At 42.8% G+C, this 27,188-nt stretch overlaps 1 long non-coding RNA gene across 1 annotated transcript in view; it reads left to right on the top strand.

Moving 5' to 3' along the window:
- The first annotated feature begins 1,366 nt into the window (after positions 1-1,366).
- The window catches only part of LOC309515825, a 34,442-nt gene continuing 8,620 nt past the window's right edge, over positions 1,367-27,188 (top strand). The window contains exons 1-3 of the long non-coding RNA XR_014212679.1: positions 1,367-1,515; positions 3,487-3,597; positions 9,880-9,955. This is a non-coding gene — a long non-coding RNA (uncharacterized lncRNA). The remainder of the gene's footprint in view (positions 1,516-3,486; positions 3,598-9,879; positions 9,956-27,188) is intronic.

Here is a 27,188-nt window from a genome sequence, read left to right as displayed (position 1 = left end):
TATATGCACACTTTTGAGGAGGGAGGGGCTGGGTTAAATTAGTTACTAAGCAGCTGATATGTGATATATTCAGTTACATACATAAGGTAAGGAACAGTTTAGTATTTTCGCCTGCACACAAGCCATTTTCTTCTACCACTATTGGCAACCCTCTTTGTAATTGGCAAAGAGCAAGAACATTAGATAAAGTAGTCCTTGCTTTCTTTTGCTAAAATACCCTTGTTAGAAAGCTAGTTGTCACCAGTAAGTAAAAGGAACAGAAGTACTGGGAAGAGTTTTTAACACAAACAACAACAACAACAACAACAACAAGGAAGATATGTGTGGAGTTCTGTGGCATCTTAATGGCTGCAGACCACAACTCTTTTTGCGTGTTGCAGGGACTTGGTAGTGAGGCTCCTGTGTCATTTCAAAGTGGTGCTATGTTGTTGCTTTTTGAGAGGCTTGTGTTATGAAATAATAATAGCAATAAATTTACAAGCCTCTGTTTTCTCACCTTGCCTATATTGCAAGGATGGGAAACATTTGGCCCTCCAGATGTGTTTGGGCTCCACCAGCCTCAGGCAGCATAGCCCAATGGTCAGAGATTATGGCACGTGCATTCCTGCAACATCTGGAGAACCACAGGTTCCCCATCCCCACTGTATACTTCTCTTTCAGCCACTTGTTATTATGTGAAAGGGCTTATATTACACAATGCCAGGATATCTTCCTTGATTATTCCCAGGAATTATATGAAATTCTGCATTTCCTCCACTCAGGTCTACATAAGCATCTTTTTAACTTAAAATTAAGGTCCTCAAAGGTTGCTGCTCTGAAAAGAAGTGATTGTAAAGTTTGAAAAGTGTGTGCCTGTATGCTTTCGTAAACCATATGCAACAATTCACACTTCACAAATCTGGCAACCATTTTTGTCAACAGCGTTGCTAACCCCTGCTGGGAGATGATACTGTATATACCCAGTTGTCATTAGCAGGACTCGAAACCCCTTTGGCAAGTGGGAGTAATTCCCCATGGAGCCCTCAATATGCTAGCCCAACACCAGTGACCCCACTCTGCCTTAAAATGCAATACCTGTTGGGCTCTTAGTCTCCAAACTTCCTGAGCAATCCCTGTAAATGGAAGAAGGAATGTTCTGCTGGCAGCTGAGTCTGTGACTTCTGTCTAGAGCTTGTAGTAGCTGCCTTCTCTCTCTCTCTCTCTCTCTCTCTCTCTCTCTTCATTAAAAAAAAATCCACAATACAGTAAAATTATAACTATGAATCACACAAGTAGAATACAGAGTCTTCTCTTAAAAGTAATTCTTATTCCTTAACACCTGCAGAGGACAGTAATTGCTACCAGCTCTCACCTGATATCTTTCCTTTCTCCTCCCAGAAGCCTTTGCTTCTCCCTCTTACCCCTATCTCAGCTTCCTTGATGAAATTGCAGCATGGCTTGCAGCTGTAGAAAAGCCAAGTGGGTGAATTTCTCTAAAATGAGATTTTCTACTGCCTCTGTCTGCACGATTCTTTGGTAAGGAAACAAGGTCATTCCTTTTCTTCTTTTTTTTACTGGTGGGAGCTTGTTTGCTGCAACTCTGAGTAAAATCTTCACTTATTTGTAAAGCTAGGCGCATGTGATACATTGTAGCCTAAGCATTTTCATGGGGAATGTTTATTTAAAGGTGGATGAGGGTGGGTGAGAGTAAGAATCTTCCTTCCAAAGCTTTCTCTCCAACATGCACCACTCTGGATTGCAGGTGGGGTAGTTAGTTTGATTGTTTCCTCATGTAAACCTCCATCGCCACCAAAAACTAGTATATTAGGAAGGAAGGTTGTAGCCCAGTCCAATGCCTGCTGCAAAGAGTTTGTTGGTTTTTTACTTCCAGGAAAATGTTTACGCACACCGCCGCCCCCCCACAAGCATTCAGAAACGCTGGGAGCGTAGGAAGCTTGCCTTCTGCAGAACAGGACCATTGGTCCATCTAGCTCAGTGCAGCCTACACTGACTGGCAGGGGCTTTTCAGAGTTTCCAACAGTGCCTTGGTCCAGGCCTACCTGGAGACACCAGGAACTGAATGTGCAAAGGTTATAGCCCCACCTGAAAAGTGATACATTCCACTTGGCTTGCCTCCTTATTCCTACCTCATTATGTGTAAATCAGGTCTCTGTAAAGTTAATGCTCCTAATCTGCTTTTTTTTAGAAGGAAAAATATGGGCCGAGTGGAACGAAAACGCCACTAGTCTCATTAACAAAATGCCATATAGGGCTATGAGGGTTAATATGTGCATTTTCCTTGGTAGGGTGGGAGAGCCTACACTTTATTTGGTTACAGTAACATGTTTGGTGTTTTCCCTCAGGCTTACTTCAGGGTCACACCCAGGGCTTTTTTCCCCCCCTCAGCCAGAACTTGTGGCACCTCTCAGGTGGGTGCCATTGGCATTCTGAGAGAACAGGGGAGATGTTTGTGATGAGTCCTGGCACCTCTTTTTCTAGGAAAAAAAGCACTGGTCACACCATATATTTAAAGCACCTGCTGCCTCAAAGAATCCCAGGAAATGTAGTTTACCCTTCAAGAGAGCTGTAACCCTCAGCTTCCTTAACAAGCTATATTTCCCAGAATTCTTTGTGGAGGGAGGTGTGCTCTTTTCAGTGTGGTGTGTACACAGCCAGAGGCACACAGCCTCACAAATAACACACACTCCATGCAGCTTGCTTGTGTAAAATGGTAAAAAGGCAGCTGCAGAAGGTGTTTTCTGTGGCAACCCTCACTTTGTAGCCTCTCGGACTCTGTCAGCAGGCTCTGCGCTGTTTCTTTCTCTTCCCGGGTCAGGTAAACTGCAATAAAGTGGACTGCCTTGGCAACATATGCAGAGCTCCTGAGGTGTGTGTGTGGGGGGGAGCTGACACTTCCCTGCCACCTTTCGATGGCTAGCTTATCTTTGGAGTGGTATTGATTACCTCATGAGGAGGAAGGCTCCATATCCTTACCCTTGTGTCCAGAGCAAGGTGATTTATGCCAGGCCGGGTAATAGAAGTGGCTGTGAGGGAAAAGAGAGGCCACAAATGAGATAACTTACAACTGGCAACTTTATTTATTTATTTTAAAAAAAGAACGGCCTGCTGCAGAACCGGCACGGCGGAGCACTCATCAAGGAGTGACCTGCTCTGGTGTGGCAAAGCACCAGGCCCCATTCCAGTGACGGATTATTACACGGCTATCTTGTTTTGCCTTTGTAAATTATGCCGTGTCTGTGCCTCGTAAGCTGGCAGATTTATTGCCACGCTGCAAGTGTATCGCCAAGGCAGAGCAGTTCTGAGGAATTGTGGGGGTCATGTGTCTTTCCGCTGGCTTTAGCCAGCAAAGCGCCTCTTTAATCTCAATGAGGAAGGACATTGGCGTCCTTGTGGGGGTGGGTGGGTGGGGGGTAGAGGCATCAGAGGATTCAAACTTTATTTTCGATATTTAAATTAAATTGTGCCATCCATTTCCCTTGCTTCCAGATCTAAATGCGAGTCATTATGCCTGGGAAAATTACAGCTGCATTCCTGAAAGTTGGAGGCATGCCAACGAGAGGTGCACCCTTGGTTGCTAAAGGCTGTACAATCTGTCAGGCAAGTAATTGGCTGAGAGAAAGTCTCTGATCAGGATGTTGCGCTGGTGCGACTGGGCTCTGATGTGCACTTGCCGCTTCCTGCCCTACCATACATGCAAAGTGCTCAAATTACAGGGTTGCCAGAGGGGAGTCCCTCTTATGCTTGCTAGGGTCCCTTTAGCTATTGCAGGGGACATGACTTCAAGGCTAAAAATCCTGGGGAGTCAGAAACTGGGGCTTGCAACTTTCATTTGAGGAGGCCCCTACCTTTCTCCCTGTAATTCAAGCACTGTGCATGCATTTTGGTGGTAATGCACCACTGCAAAGCTCAAGTGAGAGGCATTTGGTGGTGGAATTTCATTGTGGGTGCAATGGGACATGCATTTAAATGCATGATTGAATGGCGCGGCTACTCCGGATGACTGATCACACAATTCAGCTGTGACTTGAGTGGCCACATACACGTCACCCAAGAAAGGGAAGAAATGTGTCACAGAGAACAGGGCACAGGTTCGCAAGTTTACATGTGGTAAGTTTTATGTATAGATGCAAATTTAGAAATAATTACTGTATGTAGAAATACAGCACATCTCACCATACTGGGGAAGATAGTGAACAAGTTGTTACTGCTCTATAACCAGAGGTCTCAGGGTAGTTCACAGAACAAAATCAAAATATAAAACCACCAAATATATAATCAAAATAAAAACAACAACCCAATAAAAGAACCCCATTTTAAAAGGGCATAGGATGTCAATCAAATCAACCAAGCCTGGTTAAAAAGGAACGTTTTAGCCTGGTGCCTAAAGGTGTATAATGAAGGCACCAGGTGAACTTTCCTGGGGAAAGCATTCCACAGATGGGGAGCCACTGCAGAAAAGGTCTGTTCTTGTGTTGCCATCCTCTGTATCTCTTGAGGAGGGGGCACACGAAGAAGGGCCTCAGAAGATGATCCCAGGGTCTGGGTAGGTTCATATGGATAGAGGCGGTCCTTGAGGTATTGCGGTCCTGAGCCGTTTAAGGCTTTATAGGTAAAAACCAGCACTTTGAATTGGGCCCAGAAACTAATTAGTAGCCAGTGCAGTTGGACCAGGATCGGTATAATATGCTCAAACCGTCATACTCCAGTGAGTAACCTGGCTGCTGAATTCTGCACTAGCTGAAGTTTCCAAACCGTCTTCAGAGGTAGCCCTACATATATTGCATTACAGTAATCTAACCCTGAGGTTACCAGAGCATAGACAACAGTAGTTAGGCTCTCCCTGTCCAGATAGGGACATAGCTTATGGAAGGCACTCTGGGCCACTGAGGCCACCTGAGCCTCAACTGGCAGCAAAGGATCCAGGAGGTACCCCCAAGCTACAAACCTTCTCCTTCAGAGGAAGTGTAACCCCATCAAGAGCAGGCAATCTCCTACCCATCTAGTCTAGGGAACCACCCACTAACAGTGCCTGCTCAGATTACTGTCCAGGTACTAACATCTCTGCTCTACTTATGATCTTGCTAATTATCTTTAAAACCAGACTTGAACGAGACAACCCTTTTAAATAGAGGAGCATAGGAAGCTGCCTTTCAGTGAGTCAGACGGTTGGTCCATCAAAGTCAGTTTTGTCTACACTGGTTGGCGGTGGCTTGCCAGGATTTTAGGACTGTTGGCCAGTCCTACTTGGAGATGCCAAGGGTTGAATCTGGGACTTTTTGCATGCAAAAAGTAGATGCCCTACTACTGAACTACTGCCCTTTGTCATCACCTTCAAATAGATGGCTGTCTTCTGTAAACAAGAACAGCACATGGCCACTCTCATTCTACTGCCACTGTCAGAGGCAGTATGTCTCTGAATGACCCAGAGTGGGCAGGGTATAAATAAAATAATAACAACTACTACTACTATTAGTATACCAGTTGCTGGGAATCACAAGTGGGAAGAGGGCTGTTTCTGCTTGTCAGCTTCCCATGTTCATATGGTTGGGAACAGGATTCTCTACTGGAGGGGGCCCTTGGCCAGAGCCAACAGCTTCTCCTTATGTTCTTAGTTGTGATTTAAATGCAGATCATCCAGGTCTAAGTCCCGCGTCCTATGTGCTCAGCATTTAATTTTGTGGCAAGGCTTGCTCCAGCTACTGTTTTCAGTTCCAGGTCTTAACACTGGGACATAACACAATGTGGGGACCAATGAAAGTGCCCTTAAGCACATTTCTCCCCTTAAATACGGAGTAGCTGTTTACAGAGTGATGAGTGGGTCTGTGACCCTCCAAGATGTTGTAGGACTCCAGCATCCATCAGCCACAGTCAACAATGAATGTTGGGGTGGTTGTAGAGAAGGCATCCCCAACCTTTGGCCCTCTGGATGTTATGGACTATAATTCCCATCATCCCTGACCACTGGTCCTGTTAGCTAGGGATCATGGGAGTTGTTGGCCAAAACATCTGGAGGGCGAAAGGTTGCGGGTGCCTGTTGTAGAGCAACAAGCCCTGGAGGACCACACGTTCCCCATCCCTCTGATATGGTGGTAGGGGTTGGGAGAAAAGGGTTTACACATTGAAAGGTACTGTGACCTCCCAACAGATTTAACCCTCTGCATGTCTTTTTCTAGAAATCAGACACTGCCCATATTGGGTCATGGTTGCAGCTTGTACTTATAAATCATATATGGAAACATTCTGACCAGTCCCATGCTTTTTAATAGGGTGGTATTTAAGGAAGATAACGTACTTTGCAATGCCCTCACTTTGTATTTCCTGTACTATAAGCAAATTATATTGGGCCCTTCCGCAGATACAATTCTAAAGAATATCACAATTAATTCTATTTGGCACAGCAGCAGCAACCCCCCAAAACGGCTTATTTTGCAGTTATTTATGTTTGCTAACTATGTGCATATCGGGGGGGGGAGGCACAACAATTTGTGTATACTTCACAGAGAATAAAGAGCATTTCCATATTGTCAGCTAATTTACAAAGAAATATTTACAGAGTGAAATTTTAACAGCTATCAAAGGACAAACAAGAGAGTGATTCCGTTGTGCGAAAGGCCACTGGTTTCAATTTTCTCTTGGCAGAAACTGATTTATTCAGTATTCGTTGATTCAATTTATTTATAATTACACCACACTGCATAAATCATACATAGCTGAAAAGCAGTTTATCTCCGTGTACTAATTACGCATACAGAGGCAAAGAGATGCTGGAAGATTAAAGGGAGAACGTATTGGCGTGCATTAATGATTGTGGGTGTCTCTTTTATTACCCTGCGCTGCATTATATAATAGAATAATAGGGTCACTGCCATGATAGAGGAGGGCAAGCAGTACTTAAACTGTTCCTAAAATGATTGAAAGAGAAATGGAACACTGTAATAGTTAAAAGGCAAAGAACTGAAACAATAAATACACAGACTGTTATCTGACACTCCTTGTTTTTCCCCCCACTGTTGCTCAAGAGCACTCATATAGGGCCCCATTTAAGAAATTAAGTTATCAGAGAGAGAGATTATATTTTTAAAAACTTGCCTATTTCAATTTGTTTTAGGCAGTTGGAGAAACAGCAGGCCTTTCTTTTGTGTTAAGATTTCGCACTTTTCATAAAGACTTATCTTAGGTTTCTGAGGCAATTGTTTTGACATTAGACATTTCTTTATTATGCGGAGCACTGAACAGGCGTCCATAGCCATGTGATAAAATTCACTGGAGAGTCTTTGTGGTTCTATCAAGTGCTACCAAAACATTTTGATTTCCACGTTGCCACTATTTATCTCGGTAGGGAAAGTTCTTATTTCGAAATCCCCCAAGGAACTTGCCCTTGTATGTGCTAATTACTGTTACCATTTCCGTGAAGCTTATCTTAACTGAAGTCTAAAGTTTTCCAGAACAAAAAATGAGACTATAAAGGAATGCACAAAAGGGAAATAAATGGGAGGGAGACGAGTGGGGGGAGACACATATGGAGAGAGAATTTGAAAATTGCACAGCACACTTTTATTAGGCTGCCACTCTGTGCACATTTGCAGAATGGTATGCAGCGGGGAAAGGGGGAGCTGCTGTGATGGGTTAAGAAAAGCACAGAATGCTGAAGCAGGATCTACCACACAGAAGCCTTCCTAAAGGCATATAAACCAGGCCACAGTTAATTTCTGTAGGTTATTTTTCTGTACTGTCAGGGGTGCCAACTTGAATAAAATATTGGGAGAGGGGGCAGGTAAGCCCCACCCTGCATAATCAACCACAAGATGCATAAACATACACACCCCACTTGAATGGCAACGTTCATCAACTTTGGGCAGGGCAGGCACCCTCAAATAATTTATTGGGGTGGAGGGGAGAGTTGGCTCCTATGTGTACTAATTACACGAAGGTTGGTGACCAACCCACCTTTCATAGGACAAACCTGAACACGTGTTAGGCATAAGAAAAGTTGGTCAGAAATAGATCTCATCACCTGCCTCAGTGCACAGTCTCCTGAGCACGAGGCATATCTAAGGTCCCTTGCGCCTTTGGCAACGAGCCGTATCAGTGCCCCTTCCTGGACAGGAGAAATGCCCCTCCTTGTAGCTGCTCTGTACCTCTCTACCCACTTCTGTTCCTTCCTGCAGAAGCAGCGGCTTTTCCTGGTAGAGATCCTGGTGGATTTCTTCTGGCAAAGCAGGTACTGGTGTGCTGAGCCAAGGGTGGTGTGTGTGTGATCCAAGTGTCACAGGAGGACTTCCAATGCCTGACAGGTGATTTTTGTATGCTCCCATTTCTCCAACCCATAGGTACACCTTTTCCAGAGCTTCCAGAGCTCCTGAGCTTTGTGTAGATCCTGGGCTCAAACTATTGGTGAACTGGAGCACATAAAACATTGACTGGATTCCCTTAGCACTGAGTTTCCCACACATGGGTCTCCAGTTGTTTTTGGACTACAACTCCCATTATCCCTAGCTAGCAGGACCAGTGGTCAGGGATGATGGAGCATGCATACAGCTGTATAGGGCCACCACAAAACATGTTCCTACCTGAGGCAGAGCAGTAGATAACACCACCCTCACCCCTCCATGTCAAGATACAAAGCACTTCTGGTTGGTCGAGTTATTTTGCCACTTTAGGCAGAAAATCTCACAGGTACCTTTCCCTGGCAGTAAGCATACAGTGACAGATGTCTAGTAATTTGCTGCCCTTTCATTACATCCCAAATGAGCTGCCTAAGGAAGCTGACTCACTGTGCCGAATGGTAGGGCTGGCCCTGCGACAAGTGTGTTGTATTTATCATCCACAATTTCATAAAAGGATATCAAGGCAGTATACAACATACCAGATTGTAATAAAATCTGTTATATGAGGTTTATATGTGCAAACGTAGAAAAACTGGTTGTTTTTCTTTTTAGGAATGCCTGCTTATATACTGTGTAGTGGCCCAAGCAAATATATGGTGAAGAATTCAACGCAGTGCTTGCATGATGGAGCTATCTCCCCTCGCCTCTTGATTCCTGCCTGTGCCAATGTTTCAATGGCCAAAAACTGGTGTGAGGGTGGGGAGAGAACTGCTGACATAGAGAAAATGGAGAAACAGGGTGTGGCATAGAATAACGAAGTACAATATTTCACACACCCAAGATTTTTTAGGAGGGGCATAAAAATAAAACAATTTGCTATGGAACATTGGAAGAAATTTATCCACTCCTGCAAGGTTTAAAAATGAATATTCTGTTATCAGAAAATAAGAGCTAAAAATTGTAAGAGCTAAAAACCGTAAGGATATTGTATCTGTTCAAGTAGACAGAACGTAATATCGATGAAACAATTGACTTTATGATACCTGCTTGTATAAAGTGTATGGTGAATGGAGACATGATGATTGTTTATTTATAGGAATGTCTATAATATTTATTATTATTATTATTATTATTATTATTATTATTATTATCATCATCATCATCATCATCATCATCATTATATTTAAAAAACACCCAAAATCAAAACTGGGCATGCCCAGGCCCCAAAGCATGCCTAAGACAGCTTGGCATACTTTTGAACTAAAACACTTAAAGTAATATTTTAAGACGTAAAAGAGTGCACAATTCTAATTAACTTACAGGTGCTTATTTTGGTTGCCTTATTTGGTGCCTATACCCAATTGTGTCACCTCTAAATGTAATGCATAAAGAGGTCTTCTCTTCTAAGTTAATTTGTTTTTGTGAGCTGTATCTTTAAACTATCCCAGTGAAACATTTTAAAGTAATTGTTTTTATGTTGTATAATATGACCCAAATATTGTATTTTTGTCAGCATGTCTAATAGGTTGCTCAATAACCTTGTCCTCTACAGGTCACTGGATCCATTCATGTTCAATGATATATCGTATGAGTGTTCATGGGTAGTTTGATACATCTTCTAATATAAGGTGAGTAGAAATAGCACAAGTTTTATTTTTTGACCTTCTAGAAGTATGTCCCCAGCAGAAATGAGCTGCGCTTTTTAAGACTGTGTTTCAAAGAGGTATTGGAAGCAGGAATTGTTCCAAATTAAGCTTCTAAAAGTTGGGGAGTCATTTTCTGTGATTAGCATTAAAGAGCTGATTAAGGAAAAATTTTGCTGTAAAGATTAATCATTTCAAAAGATGAAAGGTCAAATGTAATGGGCTTCCTTTGTTTTTTTGGGGAAAAGCGAGACTTATTGAGTCCTGTATTAGTCTATGCATCTTTTAATAACCTCTTCCTTGCCCTCCATACAAGGCTTTTAAACTAAATTGGTCTGCCAGGACCTTTTGCTAAGGATAGCCTCTGCAGAAGAAATTAAAATATTTGATCTCTCTAACAAGTGAATCATAATTATCATGACTTTTTAAAACTTGGGAATGGGTAACTTTATGAGGATGCAAGGATCTCAGTTTGGTTAAAAAACATTATATAATAACCTTAACTTTGAAAGTTTATGAAACCTTAAAGTAGACTTGAAACTGATCGTTGTCTGCAAATCTCCCTGAACCCACCCCCCAACCATGAAAACACTCACTCACTAATTTTATTGGCTGAACAGTTATACAAGGGTTTCCAACTGACACCTGTGGGCACCAGTGTGTCTGCAGTACCTCTTATGGTGCTCACAAAAGGTCTCAATAAATAGCCCCTCAAAAATCCACAATGCACAGGAGACTTTGCTCATCCTGGTCAGTTTCTGTTTGCACTGGTCCAGCCTCTCCTATATGGATTGTGGCCCCAAAAATATTCCCATACTTCACTGGATGCCAGGACTAGACACACGTTCTCTCTCTTTTCTGAAAAAGGTGCAAAGATTGTCTCTCTGTGAGTGAGCATGGCAGTGGCTGATGTAGGGTGGCATTGATGTTGCACTGATGGGGGGCAATTACTGAGAAACTGGGGGATTTGGGCTTGGGCTTGGGAGAAGCGAATGATTTTGGACTCCTTTGCAGTCCTGATGACATCGCTAGAAGAGTGAAGGCATTTCCCAATTTGGAATTGGGTTTGGGGGCGGGGAGAAAAAAGAAATTGTCTAACTGTTTTGGAAAATTTGAACACAATCCCTCCCTGAGCTGAGAGGAGTTAAAGGTAAAGGTAAAGGTACCCCTGCCCGAATGGGCCAGTCTTGACAGACTCTGGGGTTTGTGCGCCCATCTCACATCTATTGGCCGGGGTTAGTCCACCACTAATTTCAATAACTGCTGTAAAGTACTTCAGAAGATTGTGAAGAGAAAGGTCCGAAATACAGGTGATGGAGGAGCACAGTTTATTTATTTTTATATGCACTGATCAGTTAGCTAAGCAAAACCTCTTACTTGGGATAAGGCATTTCCAGCCCCATAACTTGCACACTCGCCATGTAGAGAACCAGGGCTGCCCATGTAAGATATATTCATTTACACCTTGCTGCAATTTCTTTGCTGTTACCTTTGCCTTCCTTTCTGAGCCACAATAGTCCAGCAAAGAATTCTGGGTTAAGCTTGGCAGTGAAGTTCTGGGTGCATATATCTGAAGCACAGTGGCTGTGTGCCTGTATAATAATCAGGTTAAAACTGCTGAGTGTCCTTTGGTCAAGGTGGTATGTGTACATTGTTGTGTATAAAGTGGAACACTAGAGTTTTTAAAGACACAAGTACACAAATCAAAGATTTGCTAAATGCTCTTTTGAAAAAAGAAATAAATCTCTTAGTAAATTGCACATTGATGTAATTCCACTTCTGATTTCTTCAACACACACATAATTGCATGATTGTTAACCTGACACCTTTTTATCTCTTCTTCCTCCTTGATCCCACCCCCCACTTAATTCAAAAGACAATTGTGGTTGCCCACCCACTGAATCTCATCACTCATTGCTGTGTTTAGCTCAAACTCTGCGGTAGGCAGTCTTAGCTTATGGAATCATTTTAATAATGCTCAGATTTCCACTTCATGCCTTTATGCACGACTGAGGATATATATATTTTTTAAAAAAGCTGAAATAAATTATGTGCCTTCATTAAGGCCCAGCAGGATCTATCTTGCAAAATTACGTTTTTATGCAAGAATTAAGATTAGGGGAACTGTTAGGTCAGTGTAATCAACCTACAAGATTTACTTTTTCATGGAAGATCTATCATCTGTTGATAAGGCATTCAAAGTATGCTATTTCTCAGGGGTTGTAATATGCTAGCATGTACACAAATGAACCAAGTTGGTAAACCACAGGAAATAGGATTCCTCTAAAAAAAAAAAAAAATTGCACAGCAGCAGGAAATGGAGGAGATGGAGAGGGTCACTTCTAATTTCTACAGCAAGAGAATCACCCTGCAGGTTGGAAACTTTCTCCTTTCAGATTGGAACAGATGAATCTGTCAGTTTCCATTTCTCAATTTTCCAAACTTAAATTTAGTTCAGCACATTTCTCCCTCAGTCTGTGAGGGTTTTTTAAAGTTCTCAGAAAAATTGGTCAGGCTTTTAGCGTGCTTGTCTGCTTTAATATATGTTTTCCTATGCAGCGTTGCCAAAAATCACCTAACATAATGCATATTTAATATATATTTTCATGAGCATTTGCATTTTTAACACACCTTGATCTAATATATGCATTTATGTACACATTTTTGGTAGAAGGACTCCATCACAAAATTAACAGAAGTGTGAAATTGAAAGGATGGTTGCGTTTTCTTTCAGGAAGTGCAAATTCGCAAAATGTGAATTGAACTGAATTTCTCCCCCATCTCTGCTTATCAAAGCTTGAGGCTGGTTCATGCATGCACTACAGTTGATAGTGCAGTGCTTGAAGGCTCAGAGAATTGCCTCCACACAAAGATATGGGTGTTGCTGCTTTGGATGGCTTAAGTGCACACAGTCAATGAAAACCATGGGTCATGATGGCTTGAAAGGGAAAGATGGGATTGTCACTGGCCCTAATATTAGGCAGAATGAGGCAGCTTCCTCTGGTTTGGGTGTTGAGAAAAGGCAGCAAATTGCTGATTTTTATTATTATTGTACATTTCCTGCAAAGAAGGAGTGGGGGCGCATGTAGGATCTTCTGTCTCAGATGCCTAAATAAGATAGCTTTGGATACTCTGCACCTTGACTCTTTCTGGGGGGCGGGGCGGGGAGAGATATTTGCTTCTCTTTCTTCAGAAGCAAAATGTATTGAGTCTTGTTGGTGTTGGTCCTCCTTCGGGGCGGCATTTAAAGCACTAAATGTGTGCTTGTTGCCTACTGTGGAATGGCGGGTGAGAAATAAGCCTTTTGCAATTGGTTTTACAGCAGTAAAAATAAAACACTGTTAAATATATATATATATACACATACACACACACACACACACACACACACACACACACACATTTTCCCTTTCTCTCATTTATCCCACTCTTCATTTCTCTCTCCTCTGGCAACTCTGAGATCATTGGATAAGTGAATGGTTTTAATTGCAATTGTTTTTAGAATGTTTTCACTGTTTCAGAATGTTTTTTGTTTTGCTTTTGTTATGTACTGAAGTTCTCACCCTGGGCCAGCAGGGGGATACTGTAGATAGTTCAGGTCCACATATGCAAATAAGGGATTGAAAGTGACGTTCAGTGATTGTATAGTTACAGAAAGTGGTTACTGTTGCGTTCTAGTGGTGCTCTATATAAGCAGGCTGGCTGAACCCTTCAGTTCAGTTCTGTTCTGGCCTGTGAATGAACAAGAGCTGTGTGAAGAATCACTGTGTCGTCTGATATGTTCACCCACAACTTAACAGCTTTTGTTTTTAAATTGTGTACCTGTTTTCCGGCCCGGGGCTCCTTATCCATAAATGCCATGGATAATTGAATACTTTGGGGTGGAGAGTTGTGTCATTGGTCACTCATGATAGTCACAGACACCGAATAATGGTTGCTGGTGACACTTAAGTCGCCATCCACTTGCAGTCATGAATACATTGTGTTCACATGGTAGGCAAATAGCGCTTTCCTCAATCATTTAACACAACAAGGGATGTGAAGCTACAATTTCCTAACTGGGGAAATCTGCATAGCCAGGAGATCAACTGCATATGAGAATTGCAGTGCAATACCATAGCAAAAACGAACTGTCTGGGAAATGCCTCTTTTAATTCTTGGGTTGACCATGTAAGGAAAGTTGCTAAGACGCTCATTTCACAGTTGGAGAATTGAGAGCACTTTAACATAGCACTTCCAGCAGTGCCAAACTGGAAATGGAGGAGAAAGGAGGCACTAAATAGTGGAGCAGGGGGAGAAAATAACTGTGAGGAATAATACAAAGAAAAAGGCTGAATAGAGGGAGGGAAGGAAGGAAGGAAGGAAGGAAGGAAGGAAGGAAGGAAGGAAGGAAGGAAGGAATGGAGAAGTGGAGAGGGAGGTGAATTAAACAGGTCACACCAGATGACACATTGAGTCACTTCTCAAAAATTACAAGGACACTTGTGCCATGTAAAGATATCCTGCTCTTGCTGTTTGAGATGCTGGATGAGACACATGCAATTAAATAAGAAATATATCCCCTTTCAGATGGTTTCAGTAAACAACCCTGCAGAATACTTAAGGCGCCCCAGTGTTCAGTCTCTCTATGCAACTGACATTTTAATCCTGGCTGAACACTTGATATATTGCAAAGAGCTATGAGAAAGTACAGAGCAACCAACCCGTTGTTGGGCAACCTGGGCATTTTTCAGATTGAAAACATGCATCAAGGCAATCCACAGAAAAGTTAATCTGTTATACAGTGGTACCTTGGGTTACATACACTTCAGGTTACATATGCTTCAGGTTACAGACTCTGTTAACCCAGAAATAGTGCTTCAGGTTAAGCACTTTGCTTCAGGATGAGAACAGAAATCGTGCTCTGGCGGCGCGGCAGCAGCAGGAGGCCCCATTAGCTAAAGTGGTGCTTCAAGTTAAGAACAGTTTCAGGTTAAGTACAGACCTCCGGAATGAATTAAGTACTTAACCTGAGGTACCACTGTATAAGCTAAAATCAGACTGCGGTCAATAATTTGGAAGAAAAAAGGAACTTCTGTATAGGGAGTTTACAGTTATAATCATATGACTGTATCTGAAGAAGTGTGCATGCACACGAAAGCTTATACCAGAACAAACTTAGTTGGTCTATAAGGTGCTACTGGACAATTTTTATTATTATTATTACTTCGACTGCGTCAGAACAACACGGCTACCTAACTGAATCTAGAGTCATAATGATGTTTCTGTTGATTGCTGTTGAATTCATTAATGCAATTGTAGGTTCAAATCCTTGTGAAATTGAAGAAATAACTGGGAGGTGGCTGAGTGGTTTGTATTCTTGTACATTATTGTTTTTTAATTAGCATCATCACCCCAGCCACCTTAGACATCCTTCAATAGCCACTGTAGAATGAGCTTGTCCCAAATGCTGCCTGCAGACTTCTGAAGAGCTCCTGAAGAGCAATTGACATTTTAAAAAAAAGTTAAATGAAACTTTTGACTAAAAAAAAAAAATCCTTTGTTGTTCTTTAATAAATTTGAAAGCAACCTAAAGCTCTTCAGTGCTTTGCAGGCAGCATTTGGGACAGGCTCAGTTCTTGCAAAGCCCATAGACTGAGAAAAGCATACAGTGGTACCTCAGGTTACATATGCTTCAGGTTACATACGCTTCAGGTTACAGACTCTGCAAACCCTGAAATAGTACCTCAGGTTAAGAACTTTGCTTCAGGATAAGAACAGAAATCGTGCTCCTGCAGCGCGGCGGCAGCAGCAGGCCCCATTAGCTAAAGTGGTGCTTCAGGTTAAGAACAGTTTCAGGTTAAGAACGGACCTCCGGAATGAATTAAATACTTAACCTGAGGTACCACTGTAGTGGCACAGGAAAAAAGCATAGTGATATGTTGAACAGAAAAGTAGCTTTCCAAGAGATAAATCAGCATGAGGCTTTGAGGAGGCCCTGATCCAACTCAGGATGTGTTCTTGACATCACAGTTGGTCTCAGGTGTGGATAAACCCAATCACAAATCACCCTGATTTGCTTTATTGTTTGGCTGCAGCACAAAGCAGCTGTTCACCCCAGTATTTGCTCAATTGATTAGTTATGTATGAGCTGAACAACTAGTTATAGAAAACTAATAGTGTCTTATTGAATATTGGAAAGACAAAACTCATGTTTCTGTACTTATTTAATATATTTTTGACTTTACAAAAAAAGGTATAATGTAGGGTTGAGAAGTATTCTAATAGAAAAATGAGGTGGAGATTGATACTTCTGTATTCAGAGTCATTAGTGGAAACAGTGATTGTGATCCAGGGAAGGTAAAAGAGATGAATTGGTGTGATCACCTGCTCTGTTTCATTTCCTGCTTGTCTAGCTTTCAGGTAATCTTGGCAAGACAGTTCAGTTCAGTATTCCTAGTTCACAAAAGCAGATGATTTTTTTCTTTGCTTCTAAAACAAATTCTAAAGGCTGATTTATTACTTTTCAATTGCAAAGACATTGGCTTTTAAAAGGTGAGGACAACAGTACCTGTGTCAAGGTCAAGAGCTTTCTAGGACAATATTCTAGAAGTGAGTTAACCTTTAGTTGCTGCAATCCAGAATCCCATGTGAGCAGAGAACTCCTCAGCATTCGGGGCACCCTATTCACTTCCAAAGAGCAGGATGATCCCTGAATTTCTTTGCCCATGTCGAACCGTCTCACCATTCATGCAAGCGAATGGGGAAGTCATTTCACTGAGTGCAAAGGTTTCATTTTGAAGCCTTAGATCATCTAGGAAATCACACCTGGATTTATCCTTAGAAAGACAATGTTCTTCGTTTTCTTTGTTTTCAACCTCTTCAGAAATGAATTTAATTTGCAGGAATCCAGTCACGAACTTTGAAAATGTAGCATGAGAACAATTCTGGTCTTGCAAAAGGAAAACATTGATTGGAATTATTCATGCCAACTGCAGACAAAAAAAGAGAAAACAAAACCAGTTGCCTGCTTTGCGAGCCATGATCGCAGTCTTCCTCAAAACACAAGCAAGCCTAATGAATTCAGAGCATTTAGAAAATGATGCTCTTTGTGTGCAGATAATGAAGTCAGGGGAAGAATGCAGTCTCGGAATTAGTAGAAATATAATTCACAGCATCCTGGAAGCTCCAGAAGCTTCTTTAAAGATTGATTAAGAGCATGAAACTCTGCATCAAAACCTTACTCTCCAACTGGGAAACATCTGGCTGAGAGATATTAGAGATCATAGTTATGCTGTTTAAAGGGATGATTCTGAGAAGAGCTAAGAGTATTTAACATTTGTCTTATGAAGGACAGACGATGTCTCTCTTTAATGGCATTTTAGCTTTGATGAGTTAATAAAGAAGGGGAAAGAGTTTAAACAGATACTAGAGGCACAGAGGTTTGAAATGCAAAGAGGGATTTCTTTTTTAAAATAAAAAAAAGGTTCTGCAGTCACAAGGAACAAATTTATGTTATCAAATCATTTGAAGAAGGCTAAGAAACTCCTTTACATCTAAATATTGATTTCGGGAGGCTCAGGCAGAAACTTGGTATTGCACGCTGAAGCAATTTGGCAACTCAGATACCGCCATACTTCAGTAGCGAGAATTCAACAGTATTTGGGAAGTGACCAGAATTTAGAATAAGGTAAAATGTTAGTTCATGCCTTGTTCTTCAGTGTGCATTGTTCAATGGTAAAAATGAGTGGTGTGCATCAACCCCAAGGTTCCTTTGCTAGGTGTCTGATTTGTCTCAGAGTCCATGTGAGTCCACTTCATTCCTCCCCTATTCACTACTGGAAAAGCAAAGAACAGCTATACTCAGAAGTGGTTGACATCTGCAGGTGTACCAGGATCCCACCCCCTTCACCACCCTGGTAGTTAAAGCTTGCCAAATTACAGGCAAATAGGTCCAGGGGTCTTTTGTGCCAAATTCATTTAACTTAAAAAAATATATATTGGGCAGAATTGGGCAACATTTTCAAGCAAGGTCACTCTTTCTGAGGGAATGAATCCTGCCAAATTGTAGAAGGATGGCTTCAGTGGTTTCCCCACAGGGTCAGCTTTTAGCATTTTAGGGTGAGTGTAATAGGAATCACTTAACATCCTCATGCCACTTGTGTGCAATTGATCTGTGAACTGCAGGTGTGAAAGAGGTGTCCCTAGGTAAGGAATAATCCAAGCTGTAATCAAGTGGGTCCACAGGGCCCTCTGTGCCAGGCAACTTTAAAGTTTATTTTGAAGTGGGAAGAACTAAAAGGAATTTACTTTCCAGGTAAAAGTGTTTCCCTTTGGTTACAAGTAGAATGGACTTGCCAGTACCTCATGTGACACCCACAAAAAGTCATAGTAACATCCTATCAAAAAGATGATAGTTTGCTCTGGCTGATCAGTTCCTATTTGTCCTGGCTTGATTCAAACTTCATTGGATGCTAATATTTCATGTTTCATTGAGCTGAGAATCCCCCTCCCTTCATGGCTGATGCAGGTGGTACTTCCGTGGCTGATGTGGGAGGGGCATACTTCACTTTTTCTGCCCTTTTATATATGCTATAATTTTGTATTATGCTTATACCTCCATGGGAGCTATATTGCTTTAAGCCACACCCAATGGCAACCATTTTGTGTCATGCCCATGGGAGCCATTTTGTGATTTGCTCTGTGCCCAGGGCACTTTCTCAAAATTCCAAGTGTGCCCACTGGCCCAAAAAAGGTTGGTGACAACCTAGATTTGAGACATTAAAGCCTTTGTACAGGTCCCACTTTGACTTGGACAAATCCCAAATCTCTTTGAGGGACCCCACCTCAATTCAGGATGCATCCAATTCTACTGTGCACTCTGGCTAAGAAGTCCAGTGATTCTGATATCTTCTGCAATAAGTGTCTGAATGGGTTTTTTCCTCATAACATTATTCATGCTTAGCAAGGAAGGCAATTCCATCCAGCCACATTGTTTGTTAGCTGTTACCCCATTTTACAAGGTTACGCTCCAAGAGGAGCAGAAGTGTATAATTGGCCCCCGATTGCTATGCTCTGCCTCCATGGTCAGGGTAGTAAGGTTTCTGAATACCAGTTCTCTTGTGTTCCCACAAGCATCTGCTTAGCCACTGTGAGAACAAGATGCTGGACTAAATGGGCCATTGGCCTGATCCAGGAAACTCTTCTTATGTTCTTAAAGCTGAACCAAAGTAGTTGGCCCATTGTTGGTTAAAATGTCTTTATAAGCTGTACTCCTATAGTCTGTGGAAGGGGGCCCCCAGAGACCACATGGTACTTTGCTTCTCTTTCTCCAAGGGCAGAGAAACACAAAAGAAATGTAACTTCACGTGGTCTCTCCCAGCTGCAGTACAAACCTTGCATATTATTATTATTATTATTATTATTATTATTATTATTAGTTATTTATATACCACCCTATATCCGCAGGTATGAGGGCGGTTCACAGAATACAATCAAAATATAAAACCACAAAATGCATAGTAGTAGTAGTAGTAGTAGTAATAAATAAATAAATAAATAAATAAACAAACAAACCACTACCCAATAACCACCACTCAAAAAAACCCCCTCATTTTAAAAGGGCATAGGATGTCAATCAAATCAACTAAAGGTCTGGTTAAAAAGGAATGTTTTTGTCTGGCACCTAAAGGTGTATAATGAAGGCATCAGGCGAACTTCCCTGGGGAGAGCATTCCACAGACAGGGAGCCACTGCAGAGAAGGCCTGTGTTGCCACCCTCCAGACCTCTCGAGGATTAGGCACACGAAGAAGGGCAAATGGCAGAGCTTTGACACTAGTAATGGCAAAAAGGGGACAGATCCAGGAAATGCTTGGTTCCAAAGCCTTACCATTCCCCAGCAGTGCAGCCAGCCTTGGAAACAATAAGAAAGGAAGGAAGGAAGGAAGGAAGGAAGGAAGGAAGGAAGGAAGGAAGGAAGGAAGGACCCTCCCTTCTGCCCTGTCCATATACCTTGTAGGGTTGTGGATATTTTGGCTCCTTTGCCTTCAGTTCCCTCTGTGACCCACCTGTAGGATTTATCTGTTAGGGTGTTATATAGGGCAGTTGTTTGTGGTCTAACTTCAGGAAGTGAACTTTCTAGCAGACGGGTTTCTGTAGACTTATCACTCTGTATCTGAGCAAGCAAGATCCTGAGAATGGGTTAGAAGCTGATTATAGGAGTCAGTGAGTGACAACTCCCTGGGACCCAACATTTCTTCAAGGTCTCTGCAGCATGGAGAGCTGATAAAGTGAAATAAATAGAAGTTGGAGCTTCTACCCGGGAGAATCCTTTTACCAGACACATCAGAGAAATCATGTTTATTCTGCCTAGTTCAGCTTTTCTTTTTTACTTAGGTGGATTAAATGAAAAGACTTTAAGCTTGCTCTTTTTAAAAAGTAATTTTTACAAAGCTGTTCCTACTACAAAAGTAAAAAAATAAATAAATCAGTGACTCTAATGGTTCTCTTGGTAGCTTGCACCTTGGGGAACAGAACAGCAATTATAAATAAAGCTAATACATTAGTCTGATAACTTCAGATAACAGTCTATTCAGAAATGTATTTTTCTTTTAGAAGCAGTGGTTGTAAAGAGGGACCAGAACTCACAGAATCTGTTTTATGAGCTACACTCTTGAACCTCGGTTAAATGCATTCACCTGGATTTAGCAGCAGAAATAGGGGTACAAAAATTGAAGCCCACTGAATCGGGTCTCATGTAAGAAAAGAACAATTTTGTGGACAACCCACCTCCAGCTTTGGGGTTGTGCATGCATGTGTGGGGCTCCTGAACCCACAAGGACATCCTCAGCACTTGACCCGTCTGAGAGGGCAGCTATTACCTGAAAAGGTGCAGCTCATTGGTGCAGCATTTGCTATGCACGTAGAAGGAGCCAGGTTCAAGCCCTGGCATCTCCAGGTAGGGGAATCACAGGTGATCACTACTTTTCCAGACATGATTCAAACCTGATTGGTATATTAGACATTGTGGTTACAGCATGGAGCCAGACCCCCGTGTATCCCAGACGTGAGGTGTAACTTCTGTGAGCAGGGACAACATAGGTAGATTCTCCCTGAGGGTGTGTCATTGCTGAAATCAGAAGTATCCACATTGCTCATCCCTACCATAAGTCTTCATTTAATAATAATAATAATAATAATAATAATAATAATAATAATAATAATAATTTATTATTTATACCCCACCCATCTGGCTGGGTTACCCCAGCCACTCTGGGCGGCTTCCAACAAAACACTAAAATACAATAACCTATTAAACATTAAAAGCTTCCCTAAATAGGGCTGCCTTCAGATGCCTTCTAAAAGTTTGGTAGTTATTGTTCTCTTTGACATCTGGGGGGAGGGCATTCCATAGGGCGGGTGCCACTACCAAGGAGGCCCTCTGCCTGGTTCCCTGTAGCTTGGCTTCTCATAGTGAGGGAACCACCAGAAGGCCCTCGGCGCTGGACCTCAGTGTCCGGGCAGAACGATACTACCTGTGTGGCATGCAGCAATATCAGCTGATTCATGTTACAGCTTGGGTGGAGAAGGCTATACATTTCCACCCATGCAATAATGGACCTCTTAATGTGTGTTGGCACTTTCAAGGTCCTATATGGATAATAATCCAGGAATAAATCTCTTAGCCTCGATTAAATTAGGTGGGCTTCCTTCCCTGTAATTTTGTATAGGAGCATGCATAGCTTGTTTATGGTGTAAGTTTATGTAGTTTCACCCTGCTTCGTTGTGGTTAAATCAGAAGGAGTGTTTGTTTCCTATCCCACAGTGCAGAGCTTGAACTTTTTTCTTAAAGAGAAACAAAAAGGTACTGGATACGGTTTAATCTGGCAATTGTGGGAGGCTGCAAATCAATGTGTAATATTTTGCCATGTATCCTGAATCTAGTGAACATATAGGCATTGGCAGCCTAACCATGTAGGGGTGGATCCCGGACTACTATCCTACCTTCAAAAAATTGTGCCATTAAAACAACAACAACCATGCTTTGCTTTCAAGAGGTCCAGTCTCTCCATTTTGGTAGAAACTTCCCACATTTGGGCGAAGAATTTCCAGCAAACAGCTCTTGAACAACCAGCTGCAAAACTCTACAAGTCACACAGCTTTCACTTAAGTTGCTCTAGCTGCATTTTCCAACATCTTTTAAATGGGGGAAGATTCTACCGTTTGCTCATTTATTTATTTATTTAGCTTTCTTTGACATTTTCCAGAGTACTCCCTGATTGAGCCGGAGCCCATTTCTGTTCTCCCCATGACCCATCAAAGATAACTAATTTGTTTACTGTAAATCGCACACCGCTCACTTCGCGGTGCCATCTGGCACTTCGTATTGCACTTCCGAGTGCTCCAGTTCTCTAATAATAGCATTTCCAACTTCACCAAAAAGAGTCTCAGGGGCACTTTGTACACATGAGGGAAGACAGATACTTACAGTCACTTTTCCCACCTTTCACGCCCCCTCCATACTTAGACAGTCATAGCCGGCAGACATGGCTGGGGGCTCCTGTTGAGGCCGCCATCGCCTTATGAAATGGCAAGATGCATAGAGCCAGCGACACAATTGCTCCTGAGTGCCCCCTCTCCATTGCTGTGGAGCACGAAGTTCGCCTTGGTGTGCGATGAAACAGGTGGTGTAAATATTGGTCAAAACCTGAGCAAATATGGGTGAAGCCACTTCATTGTGCCTATCACCTGCCCTTGAAGACGACACAGAAGCTTCAAAATGTCCAAAATTAATAGCTGGGATTGCCTTCAGAACTTGCATAACCCCTGTTCTAAAAGAGCTTCATTGGCCACTGGTTCGCTTTCAGACTTAATTAAAGGTGTTCACTCTGCCCTCAGAAGTTTGGGTGGTGGTCACCTGGGACAGGGCATTCTCCATGGCAATTCTTAAGTTGTGGAATTCCTGTCCCACAGAGGTACATTTGATGGTTGGGGGGGGGGAGAATTCAGTCCCAGACTTCTCATCTTGTAGTGCTAAACAGATTCTATTGCGCATTCCCCCCCCCCTCGGACTTGTAGATTTCTTTTTATTTTAGGGTATTCTATCCTGACATGTTAGTTAGCTCACGGGTATCTGCTGTGTATATGATCTGTGATGAACATAATGAGTGTAAATGTTCACAGAATCTGCTTGCTTCAAGTTGGCTTCTTCACTGACCATGGATCCTGATTTGCTTTGCACAAAGTTTGTGGGGAGGTTAGATGAAATCAGCTATTTATTAAGAATTCATTCTGATCTATGTGCGGGGAGGTTGCATGGCATTCAACCAAGTGCTATTGCACACTTTCCAGTGCATTTCCCCCATTCCTTATTGTGAGAAGTCTGATTTTGGGGGAATCGGGCATGTTGCACAAGTAGTCCAGATCGACTTTACTTCAGTACAACGAGAATTTGCTGGAACATGACAAAATCCCACACCAAAGAGTGCCTGTTTGGAAGCGCGCGTGCGCGCGCACACACACACACTTTATTGTATCTTTGACCTTCCTCTTCTAGCACTTTTTCAAACACCACAGCTGAGCAACTGCTGTCATTCAACGTCCCCATTCTTCAGCAAGCCTTAATTTGTGTCCCTATTTCAAAACCAGGGGCTTCTGTTTTGCGTTCCTTCAGCACCGAGAGCTACTGGAAAAACAGGATGCCAGTCTCATGAGGACATTACAGTGGATACATTTGTAAAAGAGAGAAATAACAGCATATAAAATGGGCGCTGGGCACTTTAGGATAAATATCAACCATTTGTATTTTATTTCAGACATTTTCGTAGAGGGAGAGGGGGATTTTTCCTCCTCTTCCTAAAGCCAAATGCATTGTACAGCTACTTTTAAAGAAAGTGTGATTTTATTATGCTCTTCATTTGATTTATGATTCACAAAGAAGCTTTTGAGCAGAAGCTGCCCAATATGAAAGCCAACCTACTGACTTTAAAGCAATGCCTGGGCCATAATTCTCCCTGCTCTGTAAAATTCAGCATGGAACCATGGAGAGAATTTAAACCTTGGTGTCTTTATAAGTGAAATCTGATAAAGGAAGGTGCTCCAAAAGCACATTTCCTGTAATGAAATGAAGGCACTTGCTGACAAGGAAAAGGTACAAAAGACTTGGCCCCATGCCATACAACATCAATACATTTTCATGTCCGACCAGCTACATTTTTATACTTGACGTTTCTTGATGATTTTAGGAACTAAATTTATGCTACCTGCTCAGGTGCCAATCTAGGTTTGTTTTCAAATAAGCCCAGAGCAAATCCCTGCTAGTGTTTTAGGACAGGCAATTTTTATATCACTCCTGCCATAATAGGTAGAAAATGGCTTTGGGTCTTGAGTGGCTCATGTTCTCATGACACAGGTGCATATTTGTGTGTGATCTTCATTTAGCAACGGGAATTAATTGCCATAAAGTGTTCAGGATTTTCCAGGAGACAAATAGTAGATGCAGGGCTTAAAAACAAAACAAAAAGGGAGGTGTTCATGGTGAGTTATGGCATCTCTTTTTATGGAAAAATGGCACTGAGGTCCAGATGGGTACAGTCATACCTCGTTACGTTTGCTTCAGGTTGTGCTTTTTCAGGTTGCGTCCTGAGGCGACCCAGAAGTACCGGAAAGGGTTACTTCCGGGTTTCGCTGCTCGCGCATGTGCAGACACACAAAATGACATCACGTGCATGCGCAGAAGCAGTGAATCGTGGCCTGTGCGTGAGCAGATGCGGGTTGTGTTCTTTTCAGGTTGTGAACGGGCCTCCAGAACGAATCCCATTCACAACCAGAGGTACCACTGTACTCTGATTCAGAGCCCTTGAGGTCTGCAGTGGACAGCTTCTCCTGTTTGCTTCAGGGGAGCAGGCCTCTCTCCCCTCCCCCCCCCACCCCACCATAGCCGGTGGCAACGCATGCGGTCTGTCTCTTTAGGAGGCATGGCTGGCCTGTAATAGAAACTCCTCTTCCCCTCTCTTGGTGTGGTTCCTTCTATACCTTAGAAAATGTAGGAATAATAAGGTCTCAAATGCTTGGTGATTTAGTGACTTTCCCCTGCATGTTAAGAGAGACTCTGGCAGATTGAGTGGACGAGACCAGTAGTGGGTCCAACAGCCAAGAAGGCAGTTTCTGCACGTGCTGTTAGGGAAGTGAGGGGCAGCTAGGGCTCCTCATCCTGGGAAGGTAGCCCATCTGGGAGAAGGAAAACTCTGATTCTAATCCTCTGCTGCTCTGCTTTCCTTTGGACCACGAGGCCCAGAGGGGCTGGGTCTTGTCGTCCATACACACTGCCCAGGCTTGCATCTCAGGGAGGTCATTTGGCTGCTGCCAACACAGCGGGTTTGACTTCACCTCTGGAAGCACCCTGCATCATCTCTTGAGACAGACAGATGCCAACAACATTCAAAAAGGTCTAAAGAGAGAAAGCACCATGTGGAGATGTCAGCAGGGCTGGTGATGCTTGTAACAATGGAGGTGGGGGCTAGTAGCAAAGCCACGCTTCCCCCTTACCACATGGATGCCCCTTCATGCAAGCTATGTCTTGGCCAGATTTGCTTGTGCCTGTGCATCATAATTGTTATCTCAGCAGCACCAAAAGGGGCTGGTTTAGGCATTTAGCAGAATGAAATCATAAAGCTCTAACAAGATAGCCCCCCCCCCACCAAGGGTGGATAGAAGATCAAATATGTGAATGGCCTTCCATAAGGAGAGTGGTGAATCTTCTAGCACATGGGAAGATAGAGAGGCCAAGTTCAGCCCTTTCCCCCAGAAGCACTACTTTTTCTGTTTCTATTTGTCTTATATTGTTAGTGGGACTGTACTCAGGCGTCCATCCCTCTGCCACCTGGAAACTAAGGTGGCACTGCTGACCAGCTCTTTTTGGGTGCATTCAGAATATCCATTTGGGTGAAACTGGCTGTTGTGATGGTGTTTAGCCAATAGAAATGACTGTGGGAACAAGATTGTAGTGTGTTTTTATTTCATGGTTCAAATTAAAAGTGCATGTTTAGGAAACATCTCTCCACTCCCCATATAATAATAGGTTTGGAAAGGCTCTCAAAAGCCTTCCTGCCCCAACTCCCAACTGATATCAGAAATCCCCTCCTACAGCATCCCTGGTAAGTTGGTCGTCCAGCTTCTGTTTCAAATCATCCAAGAAAGGAGAGCCCAACATCTTCTGAGGCTAGTCTGTAACACTGCTGAACAGCTTGTACAGTGGTACCTCTGGAAGCGAACGGGATCTGTTCTGGAGCCCCGTTCACATCCTGAAGAGAACGCAACCAGCGCCTGCGCATCTGTGCGTGTGCGGGTCGCGATTTGCCGCTTTTGTGCATGCGCATGATGTCATTTTGAGCGTCTGCGCATGCACGAGTGGCAAAACCTGGAAGTAACGTGTTCTGTTACTTCTGGGTCAGCACGGAGCGCAACCCGAAAACACTCAACCTGAAGCAACTTTAACCCAAGGTATGACTGTACTGTTCTAAATGTTGAATTGAAATCCTTTCCCTTGTGATTTGACCCTTTGGTTTGGTCCTACCTCTTTGGAGCAAGTGAAAGCAGAGTTGATCCGTCATCTCTGTGATCCTTCATCTCTTCAGACATTTGAAGATGGCTATCCTTTCGCCTCTTAGGACCTTTCCGCACATCATTTGTAGTGGCATAGTTTGATCCAACGTTTTTAAGAGTCAATTTACAGCAGATTGTTTGCATGTTACTTGGAGTCAGCATGGGCTTTTCCTTCCCAACTAATGGTGGGTTGTGCCTGAAGTGACAAAAGCTCAGTGGCTATAGTCACACTCCTTAGGCACCCTTGAATTCCTTTCTGCCAGTAAAACCAGCTACAAGTCCACCTAACAAGAGCATGGGCTAGCCCACATTTTGCCAGGAACACAGGAAGCTTTCTTATGCATACCCTCAAACGTGCCTGGGAGGAAAACCAAGACGCATATCTTTCGGGGCCACGATCTCACAAGAGCCTGGTGACTTGCATGAGAGGACGGTGCCCAAAAATGCGAGTCTCAGGGCCGTGATCTTGCAGGAGCCAAAATGGGAAATCCCAGGAGTAAATCAGAAGCTGGGACGGCTTCTGTAATATCCAGGATGTCCTGCTTAAAACGGGACAGTTCAGGGGTATGCCTTATGCAACGTCACACCAGTAGCATAGCATTGGAGATGTTTGTACATGCACAGGGGCAGTTCCCC

This window comes from Podarcis vaucheri (genome assembly GCF_965113315.1).
Source record: "Podarcis vaucheri genome assembly, chromosome: 12".
Classification (NCBI taxonomy): domain Eukaryota; kingdom Metazoa; phylum Chordata; class Lepidosauria; order Squamata; family Lacertidae; genus Podarcis; species Podarcis vaucheri.
This window is presented reverse-complemented; position numbering and strand designations above follow the sequence as displayed.